The sequence below is a fragment of the Balaenoptera physalus genome (assembly GCF_965194825.1).
Source record: "Balaenoptera physalus genome assembly, chromosome: 5".
Taxonomy (NCBI): Eukaryota; Metazoa; Chordata; class Mammalia; order Artiodactyla; family Balaenopteridae; genus Balaenoptera; species Balaenoptera physalus.
In genome coordinates, this window is record NC_138884.1 from 40,348,259 (window position 1) to 40,364,870 (window position 16,612).

Here is a 16,612-nt window from a genome sequence, read left to right on the forward strand (position 1 = left end):
TTTTACTTTTTCTTTTCTAATTTGTATTCCTTTTATTTCTTTTTCTTCTCTGATTGCTGTGGCTAGGACTTCCAAAACTATGTTGAATAATAATGGTGAGACTGGACATCCTTGTCTTGCTCTTGATCTTAGAGGAAATGCTTTCAGTTTTTCACCATTGAGAATGATGATTGCTGTGGGTTTTTTGTATATGGCCTTTATTATGTTGAGGTAGGTTCCCTCTATGCCCACTTTCTGGAAAGTTTTTATCATGAATGGCTGCTGAATTTTGTCAAAACTTTTTCTGAATCTATTGAGATGATCATATGATTTTTATTCTTCAATTTGTTAATATAGTTTATCATATTGATTGATTTATGTATATTGAAGAATCCTTGCATCCCTGGGATAAATCCCACTTGATCATGGCATATGATCCTTTAAATGTGTTGTTGGATTCTGTTTGCTACTATTTTGCTGAGGATTTTTCCATCTATATTCATCAGTGATATTGGTCTGTAATTTTCTTTTTTTTTTGTAGTATCTTTGGTTTTGGTATCAGGGTGATGGTGGCCTCGTAGAATGAGTTTGGGAGTTTTCCTTCCTCTGAAATTTTTTGGAGGACTTTGAGAAGGATGGGTCTTAGCTCTTCTCTAAATATTTGATAGAATTCACCTGTGAAGCCATCTGGTCCTGGACTTTTGTTTGTTGGAAGATTTTTAATCACAGTTCCAATTTCATTACTTATGATTGGTCTGTTCATATTTTCTATCTCTTCCTGGTTCAGACTTGGAAGGTTATAGCTTTCTAATAATTTGTCTATTTCTTCCAGATTGTCAATTTTATTGGCATAGAGTTGTTTGTAGTAGTTTCTTTGGATGCTTTGTATTTCTGCAGTGTCTGTTGTAACTTCTCCTTTTTCATTTCTAATTTTATTGATTTGAGTCCTCTCTCTATTTTTCTTGATAAGTCTGGCTAATGTTTTATCAATTTTGTTTATCTTCTCAAAGAACCAGCTTTTAGTTTTATTGATCTTTGCTATTGTTTTCTTTGTTTCTGTTTCATTTATTTCTGCTCTGATCTTTATGATTTCTTTCCTTCTGCTAACTTTGGGTTTTGTTTGTTCTTCTTTCTCTAGTTCCTTTAGGTGTAAGGTTAGATTGTTTATTTGAGATTTTTCTTTTTTCTTGAGGTAGGCTTGTATAGCTATAAACTTCCCTCTTAGAACTACTTTTCTGCATCTCATAGGTTTTGGATCGTCATGTTTTCATTGTAATTTGTCTTTAGGTATTTTCTGATTTCCTCTTTGATTTCTTCAGTGATCTCTTGGTTATTTAGTAACGTATTGTTTAGCCTCCACGTGTTTGTGTTTTTTACGTTTTTTTCCTTGTAATTCATTTCTAGTCTCATAGCATTGTGGTCAGAAAAGATGCTTGATTTGATTTCAATTTTCTTAATTTTACTGAGGCTTGATTTCTTACCCAAGATGTGACCTATCCTGTAGTATTTCCATGCGCATTTGAGAAAAAAGTGTAATCTGCTGTTTTTGGATGGAATGTCCTATAAATATCAATTAAATCTATCTGGTCTATTGTGTCATTTAAAGCTTCTGTTTCCTTATTTATTTTCGTTTTGGATGATCTGTCCTTTGGTGTAAGTGAGGTGTTAAAGTCCCCCACTATTATTGTGTTACTGTCGATTTCCTCTTTTATAGCTGTTAGCAGTTGCCTTATGTATTGGGGTGCTTCTATGTTGGGTGCATATATATTTATAATTGTTATATCTTGTTCTTGGTTTGATCCCTTGATCATATGTAGTGTCCTTCCTTGTCTCTTGTAACCTTCTTTATTTTAAAGTCTATTTTATCTGATATGAGAGTATTGCTACTCCAGCTTATTTTTGGTTTCCTTTTGTATGGAATATCTTTTTCCATTCCCTCACTTTCAGTCTGTATGTCCCTTGGTCTGAAGTGGGTCTCCTGTAGACAGCAGATAGATGGGTCTTGTTTTTGTATCCATTCAGCGAGCCTGTGTCTTTTGGTTGGAGCATTTAATCCATTCACATTTAAGGTAATTATCAATATGTATGTTCCTATTATCATTTTCTTAATTGTTTTGGGTTTGTTTGTACGTCCTTTTCTTCTCTTGTGTTTCCCACTTAGAGAAGTTCCTTTAGCATTTGTTGTAGAGCTGGTTTGGTGGTGCTGAATCATCCTAGCTTTTGATTGTCTGTAAAGCTTTTGATTTCTGCATCAAATCTGAATGAGATCATTGTGAGATAGAGTAATCTTGGTTGTAGGGTCTTCTCTTCATCACTTTAAGTATATCATGCCACTCCCTTCTGGCTTGTACAGTTTCTGCTGAGAAATCAGCTGTTAACCTTATGGGAGTTCCCTTGTATGTTATTTGTTGTTTTTCCCTTGCTGCTTTCAATAATTTTTCTTTGTCTTTAATTTTTGCCTGTTCGATTACTATGTGTCTCAGCGTGTTTCTCCTTGGGTTCATCCTCTATGCGACTCTCTGCACTTCCTGGACTTGGGTGGCTATTTCCTTTCCCATGTTAGGGAAGTTTTTGAGTATAATCTCTTCAAATATTTTCTCAGGTCCTTTCTCTCTCTCTTCTCCTTCTGGGACCCCTATAATGCGAATGTTGTTGCATTTAATGTTTTCCCAGAGGTCTCTTAAGCTGTCTTCATTTCTCTTCATTCTTTTTTCTTTATTCTGTTCCACAGCAGTGAATTCTACCATGCTGTCTTCCAGGTCACTTATCCGTTCTTGTACCTCAGTTATTCTGCTATTGATTCCTTCTAGTGTAGTTTTCATTCCAGTTATTGTATTATTCATCTCTGTTTGTTTGTTCTTTAATTCTTCTAGTTCTTTGTTAAACATTTCTTGCATCTTCTCGATCTTTGCCTCCATTCTTTTTCCGAGGTCCTGGATCATCTTCACTATCATTATTCCGAATTCTTTTTCTGGAAGGTTGCCTATCTCCACTTCATTTAGTTGTTTTTCTGGGGTTTTATCTTGTTCCTTCATCTGGTACATAGCCTTCTGCCTTTTCATCTTGTCTATCTTTCTGTGAATGTGGTTTTTGTTCCACAGGCTGCAGGATTGTAGTTTTTCTTGCTTCTGCTGTCTGCCCTCTGGTGGATGAGGCTATCTAAGAGGCTTGTGCAAGTTTCCTGATAGGAGGGACTGGTGGTATGTAGAGCTGACTGTTGCTCTGGTGGTCAGAGCTCAGTAAAACTTTAATCCACTTGACTGCTGATGGGTGGGGCTGGGTTCTCTCCCTGTTGGTAGTTTGGCTTAAGGCAACCTGACACTGGAGCCTACCTGGGCTCTTTTTTGGGGCTAATTGCAGACTTTGGGAGGGCTCACGTCAAGGAGTACTTCCCAGAACTTCTGCTGTCAGTGTCCTTATCCCCAGGGTGAGCTACAGCCACCCCCCACCTCTGCAGGAGACCCTCCAGCACTAGCAGGTAGGTCTGGTTCAGTTTCCCCTGGGTTTACTGCTCTTTCCCCTGGGTCCCAATGCGCACACTACTTTGTGTGTGCCGTTCAAGAGTGGAGTCTCTTTTTCCCCCAATCCTGTCGAAGTCCTGCAATCAAATCCCACTCCCATTAGCCTTCAAAGTCTGATTCTCTAGGAATTCCTCCTCCCGTTGCCGGACCCCTAGGTTGGGAACCTGACGTGGGGCTCAGAACCTTCAATCCAGTGGGTAGACTACTGTGGCATAAGTGTTCTCCAGTCTGTGAGTCACCCACCCAGCAGTTATGGGATTTGATTTTACTGTGATTGCGCCCCTCCTACCATCTCATTGTGACTTCTCCTTTGTCTTTGGATGTGGGGTATCTTTTTGGTGAGTTCCAGTGTCTTCCTGTCAATCACTGTCCATCAGCTAGTTGTCATTCTGGTGTTCTTGCAAGAGGGAGTGAGAGCATGTCCTTCTACTCTGCCATCTTGGTTCCTAATCCTCTTTCCGTTATTCTTATCATCAACATGAAGACTGGGGTTTTCTAATGCAGACAAATCTGTAAGTTGTTATCTATACTTTGCTCAGAATGCATAGCAGCCTTGCTCCATGTGAAACACTTAGCCATCAGCAACTTGCAATTCAGAATCAGCAGCTCTCTGGGGGCAGATTCAGACGTGTAAAATAATCATGCAAGGGTTGTTGATTTGCGTTTCTGCCTCAAACTGAAAGAAATCAGCAATTAACCATCTTTGGGATATTTCCACAGCTGGGTCTTGATTCATGATCAGTCAAAAGCAGAAATCAGGAATTATGATAAAAGGAACCATGCTTAGATACCAGGTTGCCTAATACCAACTCAATCCATCCATCAACAAAATGCATTGTTTGCCTACTGTGAACTTGGTCATTCTGGTACTGCCTCTGCCAAAACTCTCCCTGACTACACCAGTCCTCACAGACCTCTCTCCTCTTAGTCCAACATTCATGGACTTGCTGGTCTTTTAACCCCACCACAATGAACTCTTCTCATGGGACCACATCCTTCATGAAGGCAGTGTGTAACCTTGGGAAACACTGTATCTTTGGTACTATTTTGTGAGGGAGCGTGTCCTTTTTTCATAAGTTCTACTCCTTAATGGCCACATAGAACCATGACCAAGTCAGTGGAAGTTTGAGGAAAAAATATCCTGCTTAACAAAAGAAGAACTTTCTTACAGGCAGAAAAATCTACCAGTTAGATGGCTGCCCCCAAGAGAGTGAGTATCCTCCAAATGGGTATTGTTCAAGCAAAAACTATACAATCATCTGACAGTGAGGATGTAGACAGAGAATTGAAAAGTTTGGAAGGGCAATTAGACTACTTGAGCTCCAATTCCCTTTATATATAGATTCTATAATTCTATGCATTGCAAAGTACACTAAATGGTTACCAGCACAAGGGATAAACAGTAGAGCTGGAGAAACAAGATCTACAAACCTAAATAATTAGTAAATACGTCGTTGTAAAAAACAGCATTCTTCATTGACATACTAATAAAGCATAGAGTTAACTATTGTATTAGCTATTTACTTTAAAATACTTCAATATAGAGAGTGGGACATTATGGCTGTCATTATTAGTCAGGTTAAGCGACAACCCAAGTCGTCCTAGTATATTCACTGGATCAGCTAGCATTTCTAATCAGGAAGCCCATATTCCAGAGGTAACATCTATAAGTGCTTCTTTTATCCAGAGGGGCAGAGGATTTGTGGAGACTGTGAACCCTGGAATCAGAGTGCCTCCATTGGAATCCTGGCTCTGTTATTTACTAGTTATAATATCTCAGGAATTTAACTTACCTGCACTTCAGTTTCTGAATCTGTAAAATGGGAATAATACTAGTGACTGCCTTATATCCTGCTAAGAGGATTAAATGAATTAATATGGATATCATTTTTAGAGTAATATATACCACATAGTAAATGCTGTATAAGTGTTAAACAAATAAAATCAGTTGATATCAGATACCTTGCTTAATAACACGCTAAATGTCAGAAATGGGTTCTCACTGGTGAAATTAAAGGTATTCAAATTGTGTAGATTGGTTAGCATAACCTAAAGACACTCTCTGTCTTTCTACCCTTGCATGAACACGATATAAGAGCAAGGCTAGCAGGCATGACATTCAAGATTTAATCCTTAATTATTCTGGGTCCAGCAATTGAGTCATAGGATTCTGGTTCCTGATGCCAACTGTAAAGGGAACAGAATCCTGCCTTGAAATATTATCATTTTGCCTTGATTAGACATTTAATGTATGAAGGTAATTAGAACAGTGAAAACATAAAGAACTGTAATTCATGGAGCTTCCAACAGATCATATGAACATTTGTTTGCCTACCTGCTAATGAATATTTGTGTAATAATTATATTTATATGACAGAATTTGTTCTGAGACTTGCTTTTATTATAGCCCAGTGGAGAGGTTGTGGGGGAGAAGCTAACTCTCCATATCAAATAAAAATTTGTAGGATTACCTACAAAGATGGTCTATCCTAAGAAGTGCATAATGGCCAAACTGAATTAGGTTCACGTCACAAAAAAAGGAGAATAGACTAGGGTATATGAAGATGCAGTGGTTCAGTATGATCCACTGAACCCAGTAATTCAGAAGGATCTGAGACAGTAGCAGAGAGGGTGAAACTTGAGCCTCTGTAAATGGATGAAACATAGGTAACAGTAGTAATAAAGATAGGAAGGAAAGTGTGAGAGTGACTGAGATTCTGAGATAATGAGGAGTAGGAATATAAAGTTTGGATAAAAGGGGTAACGTCAAAATATGGAGAGATTAGAGGTTAGGCAAGTGGTTTTTGGCTGGGTGGACAATGCATAGCTTCCTAATATGGCTTCTCTCAGTGCTTTACAGAAATGCTCTCCTGCACATCATCAATGATCTCCTAGATCCCAAAGTGTTATCTCAGTTCTTCCCTTTGTCCACCTTTCTGAAGTGTTTGACCTGTGATGTACCTTCCCTTCTGGAAGATGACAAGCACAAAGGCGGAAATGCTGGCCTTGGGTCCTTGAGAGAGTTGGAGCTGGAGATCCAGATTTGCAAAAGTGGAAGTGTTGATGCTGTGGCAAGGGGTAAGGGTACGCTGTGCTGGGGTGCCCAGATGCCAAGAACTGTGACAGAACCTTGGAGGGTGATGACATTGAGAGGGCAGGGAGAGAGATGGGCAGGGGAGCAGCGATCAGAATACAGGAGGGGAATCAGGGAGCTCAGAGAGAGAAACCAAAGGATGATGTGGGTGCTCAGTGATGCATCCCTGTTGTGGGTGGCTCTGGGAGTTGCTAGGGCTGAGGGTGTATCTCCGTGTTTGCAGAGAGGATAGGGAGGACAGTGAATACATCAGACCTGCCTACCAGTTTATTAACTCCATGGATGCATCCACCTAGAAAATATCGATGATTCACTGAGATAATGATTTTCCTTTTTATCTCTTCCTGTAGTTCTTCTTCCCTGCTTCATCGGTAAATTAAATCACAAAATGAGGGAACCTGTGTGTCTCTTCTTGACAAAGCATAGGCCCTGTTGCCATGGGACTCCCTGCAGTTTTCCACTATGAGAATTATTATAAAGATATGTGCACAAGAAGAACAGATGAAAGGACTCATCAAAATGAATGTGTAATTACATTTTTTACAACACTATCTTCTAATCAATGGGGAATGTTTGCATTTAAAGCATTTGGAATTAAAAGTAATTGGTTTAATCTATGTTGTGTTTCTTTCTGCAGGCTCTGGACACCCCATATTAATAAACTTCCTTCAATTTTTTTAATAGAATATAAAGGACAATACTCTAGTGAACGGAGTCGTTCATCCATCCAACAGATATTTACCAAAAGCCTCTCATGTGCTGGCGAGTGTCCCAGGCACTAGAGATACAGAAATGAACATAGTAAAAAATGCTCCTGCCCTCAGGGAGCTTGCATTCTGGATATTCTGAAAAGGTCACACAGACAACAAATTTTAATTTATTTTGTCAGCTGTTTTGCTTAAATAAGTTTTTAAATCTGTCTGCTTCACTTTCCTTATCTACTAAAAAAACTTAGAACACAGTTAAATACTCAACAAATGTGTTAAATTCAGGGGATGATGTATGCAGAAAACTAGAAAGCAACATACCTAATTAATTCAGAAATCATCATGGGTTGGACCACCTTGGAGGTCAATTGGCCTGTGACTTTTATAGTGCTGCTTGCTCTCGGAGGAGGGACAATCATGTTTGATGGATAAACTCCTCTCTGTTTCTGGTGCCACTGCTGGGTATTCATTGTCATTACAAATCCCACTTCCAGGAGCCTCACCCATTGGGAGCTTATTTGGTTTACTTGGTTTACACTCAGCATAAAGTGTCTGAGTGAACTTTTAAACTCTTGGCTGTGCCCTATATAATGCTTATGAAAAGTTAAAATTCCTTTTTAACATTAGTAAAAAGCTTTTGTTATCATTATGTTTAGTTCTTTCTGTTAGAACAAAATAAATGGAGCTTTTCTGCCACCTTGCTCTGCAAAGCTAACCAGGTCCTGGTTAATTTACGACCACTGGAATGTGCATGCTTAGCTGAGGTCCTCAAGACCTATAGAACAATAAGAGGGAGGTCATCATTACATTGTCCTGTTATGCGCTTAGTAAGGGATAGAAGAGGTAGATATCAGGCCTGCTTTTGGCAGAATGATCACTTGGGGCAGCAAGGTCTGAGAAAACATTTACATGATTCTTTCCAGTCTTTGTGAATAACATTCACATAAACTCTAATGAATATGTTGGTTTCATAGCGAAATTAAGTCCAAACAAATGGTAAGGTGAAGATTGAATAAGATGTGCAGAAGGTAGTGTAATATTGTAGTCACATGGCCAGTGGAAAATCAGCATCAACATTAGTATCATTGGCCCACATCTTCCTGTGGGAAGAAAATATGGGAAGCACATATATCCAAAAGGTATATATTTGAAAAAAATAAAAACACTAATTAGAAAGGATACATGTACCCCAATATTCATAGCAGTATTATTTACAATTGCCAAAATATGGTAGCAACCTAAGTGTCCATCAACAGATAAATGGATAAAGTAGATGTGGTACATATATACACAATGGAATATTATTCAGCCATAAAAAAAGAATGAAATTTTGCTATTTGCAGCAACATGGATGGGCTTAGAGAGCATTATGCTAAATGAAATAAGTCAGAGAGAGAAAGACAAATACTGTATGATATCACTTATATGTGGAATCTTAAAAATACAACAAACTAGTGAATAAAACAGAAAAGAAGCAGACTCACAGATATAGAGAACAAACTAGTGGTTACCAGTGGGGAGAGGAAAGAGGGGAGGGGAAATATAGTAGTGGGGGGTTAAGAAGTATAAACTATTAGGTATAAAATAAGCTACAAATATATATTGTACAACACGGGGAATATAACCAATATTTTATAATAACTGTAAATGGAGTATAACCTTTAAAAATTATTAATTACTATAATGTACACCTGTAACTTATATAATATTGTAAATCAACTATACTTCAATAAAAATAATAGAAAAATAAAATATGGAAAGCAGCCCAGTATTCACGACTTTTTTTTTTTATGAGTCTAGTGTGAGGAAACTGTGGCCTGGTGATTTACTATAAAATTTAAAAAAAAATTTGTAATATTAACAGATTTTTAATACTGTAAAGTTGAAAAAAATTCACAGTGTAAGGAAGAAAATGAAAGCCATCTAAATTAAAGTTCCACCACCCTGAGATAACTACCATTAACATTTTATGCCTACACAACACATAGCTTAAATTTTTACTTAAATGATATATGAAACATGATGTTTTTGAATGTGACACCTTAAATCTTTTATTTTTTATGTCCTCTCTCCACCTTGTCATTTTTAACTGCCAAGTGTGCATCTCCCCATACCTTTCCCAGGTCATATAATCATATATAAACACACATTATAGGGAAGTTTTTAAGTCATTGTTTTACAAAAGTAGAATTCATTATATATACATCTCTCCCTATTGCTTTTGTAAGTTAACAATAAGTTGTAGAAGTCCTTCAGGTTCATTGGTATGGATTGAAATCATTCTTTAAAAAAGCTGCATACTCTTTCATGTCATAGATAAACCACAATATATTCATTCATTCTCCCACTGATGAATATTCCTTTTGTTTACAGGTTTTGCCCCTATAAAAAAGGCTGCAATCCATTTTTCTTGTTCATTTATCTTTACATTTGGTGCTTTTCTGTCCAGGGAAAGATTCCTAGAGGTGAGATTCGCTGTGCCACTAAGAATTTGGATGGAGAGGTAATTCAGCAAAATGGAATTTGCTTTCTGGAAGAGGGGTATGACTGATAAAACTAGAGACAAAAAAGGTCAAGCAAATATTAGACGGTCGCTGTCATGCTCTGAACATCAGATGTGCTCTAAAAATGCATGTTGATTAAAGGAATGAATGAGTGAAGGAATAATTGCAGAATTCCTCCTGTCCCCCTATTGCTGTAAATCCTTCGGTGAAGTGATAAAAACAGATTGCTCTTGTTCTTCTGTTGTATAAACCCCATTTCATTTGCCTCTGGAATTTAGTGATCTGGGGATGACTAGCCCGTTAATTCATGGCTATTTCTTGTTACACTTTACGTACCTAAGGTTTATTCATGTTGTGATAACCTACCTGAATTCCTCAGGAGGCCAAGATGTCCAAGTCCCCCCAGACACTGCGTCCTCAAGGCATTAGCATTCTCTCAGTCATTTCTACTCAGGACACCTATCATACCGTGTTAGTGCTGTTTAGTGATACATTTTCCCAAAGGTTCTTTTCCTTTTACTTCTCTCATGTTCTATTCCAGTTTTAATTGTAAATTTGCCAGACAGCTGTCAGATGTCAGCACATTGAAGGCTTTAGTCATCTGATGGCCACTTTCCACATTTTCACTTCAAATATTTGCATTTTTATCTCCATACATAAATCTCTCCCTGGGTATTTATATACCAAATCCAAATTTGGATTAATTAACTTGGATGTATTACTCATAAAATGAAAGGACGTTCTAGTTCTAGAATGAAACACTTACATTTAGATTCTTACAGTTGAGAAAGTCAAGGCTCATTATTTCACTCACTTGCTAATTTCTAACGGCCCCTTGGTGTGCAAACTAGAAAACTTGAACAACTTAATCACCCCTGAATTAATTGACACAAAAAGCAGCAGAATTTCATTTCAAAAACACATCAATATTAGGATACATTGTCCATAATATTTTAAAATATTCATGAATGACATTTTTTAACTGTGACCAAATTTGGTAAATTTGTCTATGCATTCTGTGAATGTATGAATAACAGTGTACCAAGATTACAGTGAAAATATTTTTAAGTTTTTCCTGAGGTGTTTTTTAGGTTTTTTTTTTTTTTTTTTGCGCTTCAGGAAATGACGAGACCACTACCTCTGCATAACCCAAGAGGAGGCCCCTCTTTTGCTTTGTCTTCAGTTAACCCTCAAGCACCCCTCAGAGTCTGTAAGTCACGGACCTTCTGTCTAAAGCTGGGACTGAGAGCCCTTAGGGACATGAAGGAAATAAGGTTTAAATGGCAAAACAGGGAGGCTTCCTTTTAAATGCTAGAGACTGCAAAGGAGAAGATGAAGAAGAAAGCAGGAGAACAACTACAATAATGAGAACAACTAATATCTATTGAGTGCTTACTAATTGACCGCAATTTACATGCCTATTGTATGTATCTGTATAGGAAGTTTGCAAATTTGGTTTGCAAGTATTACCATTTCCAGGAGAAAACGGAGACTCTGACACACAAATTTCCCAAGTTACTCAATTGGTGAATTAAAGTCATGGACTGGAACCCGCTTGTGTCTGCCCCAAAAGTCCTTTATACAGTCAGACCTCCGCTTGCCGCGGTTCCGCCCCGCCTCGGTTCCGCCTCCCAGGTAGGAGGGCCGACTGTGCTAGGCCATTTTATACAAGGGACTTGAGAGGGCGCCTGTTTTGGTGTGGGCCGGGATCTTGGAACCAGTCCTCAATGGATATTGTATCACCATTTCCCTCTGTGGAAGAAGTACTCTTCAGGGCCTGTGACCTTTGGGAAACTTGAGTGCTGCAGCAGGTAGAAGCCCTCTGTTTCTGTGGCTCATCATCTGCCCTTACCTCTTGCCCCCCCTCATTTCTAGTATCCAGATACCTAGCAGGGCTGCCTGCTGGAGGGGCCTCGGTTGGCTCTGGCCAATTCTTTTGCTGCTTTTTACCCTTGCCATGCCCTGCCTGGCCTCACTTTGCTCCAGTCTTCCCCACATCCTGCCCAGGAGTCATGCCCCTCGCCATATCCTCATCTCTAAGACTCATTTGATGGCGGGGTACCTTAAAGCTTGTTGGCTAGCTTGTGGGATGGAAGAAGTTACAGGGGACGTGTCAATCAGTGCAGGAGACCCAACCCCTGCAGCACTTGGCCCTCCGGTCCAGGTACCTTGGCGGCCTTGCTTCATGCACACCGGGAAGCACTTAACCTGTGGGTATAAGTCAGGACCACAGGCTGGCCTCCCAGCTCCAGAACTGAATATTTATCTTCCTAATCTAATTTAAATATGGAACATAAATACAAGGTTTGATGATTCCTGACTCCTCTATTGTCTGCTGATTATTTGAAAGTATTGAGGACAAAGATCACAGCCTGCCTACTGTTTCAATAAACAAAGGATACTGCCACTGTAAAGCCATCAGCCACTGCAGGCACCGCTGACGGTGCACGGTGCACCCTGAGGGGATTTAGGATGGAGAAAAACTAGATACTGTCCCTAGATAGTTAAGATGTATATCAAAGGAATGATTCAATAAGCCCTGGCTCTTGCATCTTCCCATGCAGAGAAAAGCACTAAAATATTTCACTTGAAATGACTGTTTTTTGTGATTAGCAGTAATGTCTTGATGTTCGACTACATTTTTTTTCCCTAACAAATCTCCTAAGTATCCCGGTTCCTCCCTTAGGTCTTCAGAACAGTCCCTCAGAGCTCTCTGGGGGGCTGCCATCCCGGGCTACAGCTGAAAGCTGTCAGTTAACTGCATTCTGAACTTTCTGCAAATGAGCAAGGAGGTAAGACCAGATTCTGATGTTACTCTGACAGCATTATATTTCCCTCCCAGAAGGCCTATTTTGGAAGCATCAAACCTAAGAACAAATAAACACTACTTTTTTGGGACAATGACCTATAGCTCCTATTCCCTTTACAATTACAGTTTTCAAGTTAAGTTTTGTTCATTGAGTGGCTGTCCTGTTGCTGCTGTTTACCTATGACTGTGCACTGGATCATCTTCTCCATGTCCTGGTGATGCTCACTAGTGGCAAACACAGTGAAGGTACTTCAAGGACTTGTGAATGAGAAACGTTGCCTGCCGTATCAGTAAACAAAGGATGTTGCAGCCATCAAGCCATCATACCCGCTGGTGAGCCCTGAGGAAACTCAAGATGGAAACAGGATATCTGCCATCAAGCAGTCAAACACTGTGGCCATCCCCAATGGTGCATCCTGAGAAGACTCAGGATGAGGAAGCACAGGGTACTGGCCTTGGCTAGCTGAACTGCATATCAAAGGAATGATTTTAATGAGCCCAGACTTTTGCATCTTCCCATACATAGAAAAGCACTGAATTCATTAATTGAGATGTCTGGTTTTCTTTAATTAACAATAATTTTTTTGGCGTTCTGAATTTCCTGGTCTTTGTTGCAAAAACTACATATCCTGGCTCCTCCCCACCCTCTTGGGAGCCATCCCTCAGAGTGATCCTCGAGCCTGCCTCCCGGGCTTGAAGTCCTCAGAAAGTCTGGTAAATAAAACATAATTCTCAACTTTTACATTGTGCTAGATTGAGTTTCTAAATTCAGTCCTAGATTAATTTTCTAAATTATGTGAAATATAGTTTATAACTGAAAATATTAAATTTATTTTTTAAATTGAAAAACATGGGTAGGATTTTTTTTAATGTTTATTCGAATATTTACTGCTTGATGAAAATTATTTTACAGAGGTTTGTCTAAACGTGGGAAAATTCACTCACTATAATTTCTAATTATGACCAAACTTGAAAGTCAATGGCCTTTCAACATCCACATCTTATTGTTCAATATTCTTGAAAATAGAAGGCCCCACTAGTCCTTGTGGGCACAGCGCCTATCAGCTAACCAACCTCTTAATGGCACAAGGAACAAAACGCTTCACCATTACAAAACTCAAAGGATACAAACCAGAGTTGGTTCAAAACGTCTCTTCACTGTTCCAGCTCTATCCCAACTTGGAGGGTGGGAAATCACAATTTGTGAACCCAGGTTAGTGAAGGACATATTTCCCCATGGACCAAATGTTTGATATTTTGCTTAGGAAGGGTAATGAATACACAAGGGAAAATGGAGAGTTTCATTGTAAAATGCCATACAACTGCTTTCATTTAGATGATTACTTTTACCTTGTCTTTTCTTAGTAAATGGCTTTCAGAGTTAGTTGTTTCAGAACACCACATCAAAACAAAGTGTTTTTTCTGTTTCTGTTTTATTTTTATTGAATTTAAAATATCTTTGTTGTCAACCATTAGGTTGTCAAACTTCTGTCAATTTTTGTTCATCTGTTTTTAAAAATTGTCCAGAGTTCAGTGGGCAGGACCCCCTTTCCAGGAATGGGTGTGCCCTAAGCAAGGACTTGTGACACTCAGTTCCATGTGGCTGGCTTCCTCTCCATCAGCGAACTCATCTGATGGGTCATTCCTGGTTCTTACATATTTGGAACAGCTCCCCTTCCCTAAATCAGCCCTCAACCTCTCTGGTCCCTGAGGCAGACTGCTCCTTGTTATGGAGATGATGTATCAATTTCTCACAGACAGATGTGCTTAAATATATTTATTAATAATATATTTTGCTATTCTAAGTGTCTTCATTTGGTTCTGACACTTAAGCTTGCATTTTCTCAGAGGTGACAGAAGAAAACAAAGATGTCATTTCTTAGCTTTCAGGTGTTAAAAGTTGCAGCCTCAGCATAGGACAAACATAATTAGAAAAAAAATTTACTGACTGAGCATAATCCTCCTTCCAGGCATGAATCAAGAAGAGCCTCTGATGGGAAAGGCATAATTGGAGAGGGAACAAGAGTCAGACCTTTGTAAGTGCTGGTAGACTCGGGCTTGACTAGGTGGGTAGGTGAGGGAGTGGGGGCAGTGTTTGATAGAACTCTCTAGGTTAACTTTGGGAAACCCAGGAGTAGAATATCTTGTGTGCTGCTTTCTGCCTGGAGATCTGAGAGATGGTCAGTCCCACCCTGAGCTCCTGTGCCACTAGGACCCCAGAAAGAGAGTGGAGGTGTGTATACGGGGCTGCCAGGAGTAGCAGACCAGGCTGAGGCATCCTCAGAGAGAACCCCACCCCACAGCAAGTGCCCTCCTGTGTGGCTGAGAGAGAACCCACCGGCCTCCCCTGACAGAGGCCCGCAAGCATGAGCGGGCCTTTCCTGTGTCAGAGAGAGGGATGGATTCAGGGATTTCAGGTTCAGAACAAGAAAGAGTTCTGTGACAGACACCCATGGAGATGTGGTCATCCAGCAGGTGCCAAGGAAGAGAAGTGACACCATCCAGGGACTGAAAGGGACCACATCTCAGCAGATGTCAGGGACCAATCATTTGCCCTGGAGTTAAGTCCACCCTGTGTAATCGAGAGAGGGAAAGTACTGAATTTCACTGAGACTATTCCTAAAAACAAGTTTGTACTTCAGACTGGCAATTCCAAATCAACTTAGCTATTTTAGGACTCATACTGGAAAAATACGGTACCAAACAGAGGTTCAGGTGAGCTATAGGAAAGTAAAGTTATATTTTGCACACCCAAGTTTGTGACCTGAGTACGTCTACTAGCCATTGGATTATAAATTGACTTCCGGGGATGTTTCCCTAAATGTGCCAGCCGGTTGAAGTGTCTGCTTTCTTTGGCAGTTATATTTATTGGCATAGCTAAATCCATGGCTGTTTTAGCTTGTATGTCTGACTTTTAATGAGCTTTATTTGTCTAAGTCCAAGCTGGAGAGATGCACCCACTCTCAGGGTACTGGCAACCACGAAAGGCAGAATCTGCCGAGCTGAGGACAGAATCTGACATGGTGACATGTCTCAGATGAGGCTCTCCTGGAGTCACATTAATGCGAGCACTTGGATGGAAGCCCTGAAACCAAGAGCATAGAGGCTCCGTCTTACTTACATTTTCATCAAGTACCCAGATTGGTTCATGAGGACATAAGTTCTCAATAAATGTTGAAAAATTTGAGCCAAACTAAATGTATTTTCCCTCTTTTTGATTCCTAATGTCTTTCCTAACCTTGCTAACTTAGCCCTTTCCTCCCGGACAGCACTTTCTTCTCTGGAGAGGGTGGTGCCCCCACGAGGGCTTGCTGTGCTGCTGCTTCGAGAATCACAGCATCAGGCACCCAAGTTCTCAGGTCCACTCCCACCCAGGCAAGAGACTGAGGACACAGGAGGTGAACACTGGAGGAGGGGAGAGGCAGGAAAGACCAAATCGGACCACAAAGCCCAACTGCGGAGCAAGTCATTTGGCAGGGGCTTATTTTAAACTTCACGCCTCAGTGACTCTCTGTGGAAGAGAAAAAATTCACCTATCTTGAGTATAGTTCTCCACAAAGAGGAGTCTGTGTCTCGGTGGCAGAATGCAGGAGAACATTCTCATTGGATCATCTCAAACCCATCTGCTGTCCCTGAGCATGTGGGTATCAGAGGCTGACTCAGTGGTTCTTAACAGTGGACAGCTTGGCCCTAGGGAACATCTGGCCATGTCTGGAGACATTTTGGCTGTCACAGCTGTGGGGAAAAATGCTACTGGCCTCTAGTGTATAGAGACAAAGGATACTGCTAAACATGTTTGACCCCAGCAAAGAATAATCTGGTCCAACATGTCAATAGTGCTGCTGTTAAGAAACCCTGGGTTAACATTTTAATTTAAATTGTATTAAAAATGTAAATATTCAAAAAACAATTTACTGGTATGTGTTAGTTACACCTCAGGCACGACAGCCATAGCAAGATTACCATACTGAATGGACAATATTTCAAACATCACTCGA

The 16,612-nt window shown here is 39.9% G+C and overlaps 1 long non-coding RNA gene across 1 annotated transcript in view; it reads right to left on the reverse strand.

Moving 5' to 3' along the window:
• Positions 1-16,612, reverse strand: part of LOC309661688 — a 461,825-nt gene continuing 445,213 nt past the window's right edge. The window contains exon 2 of the long non-coding RNA XR_014264162.1: positions 1-16,612. This exon is cut by the window's right edge and continues 20,609 nt beyond it. This is a non-coding gene — a long non-coding RNA (uncharacterized lncRNA).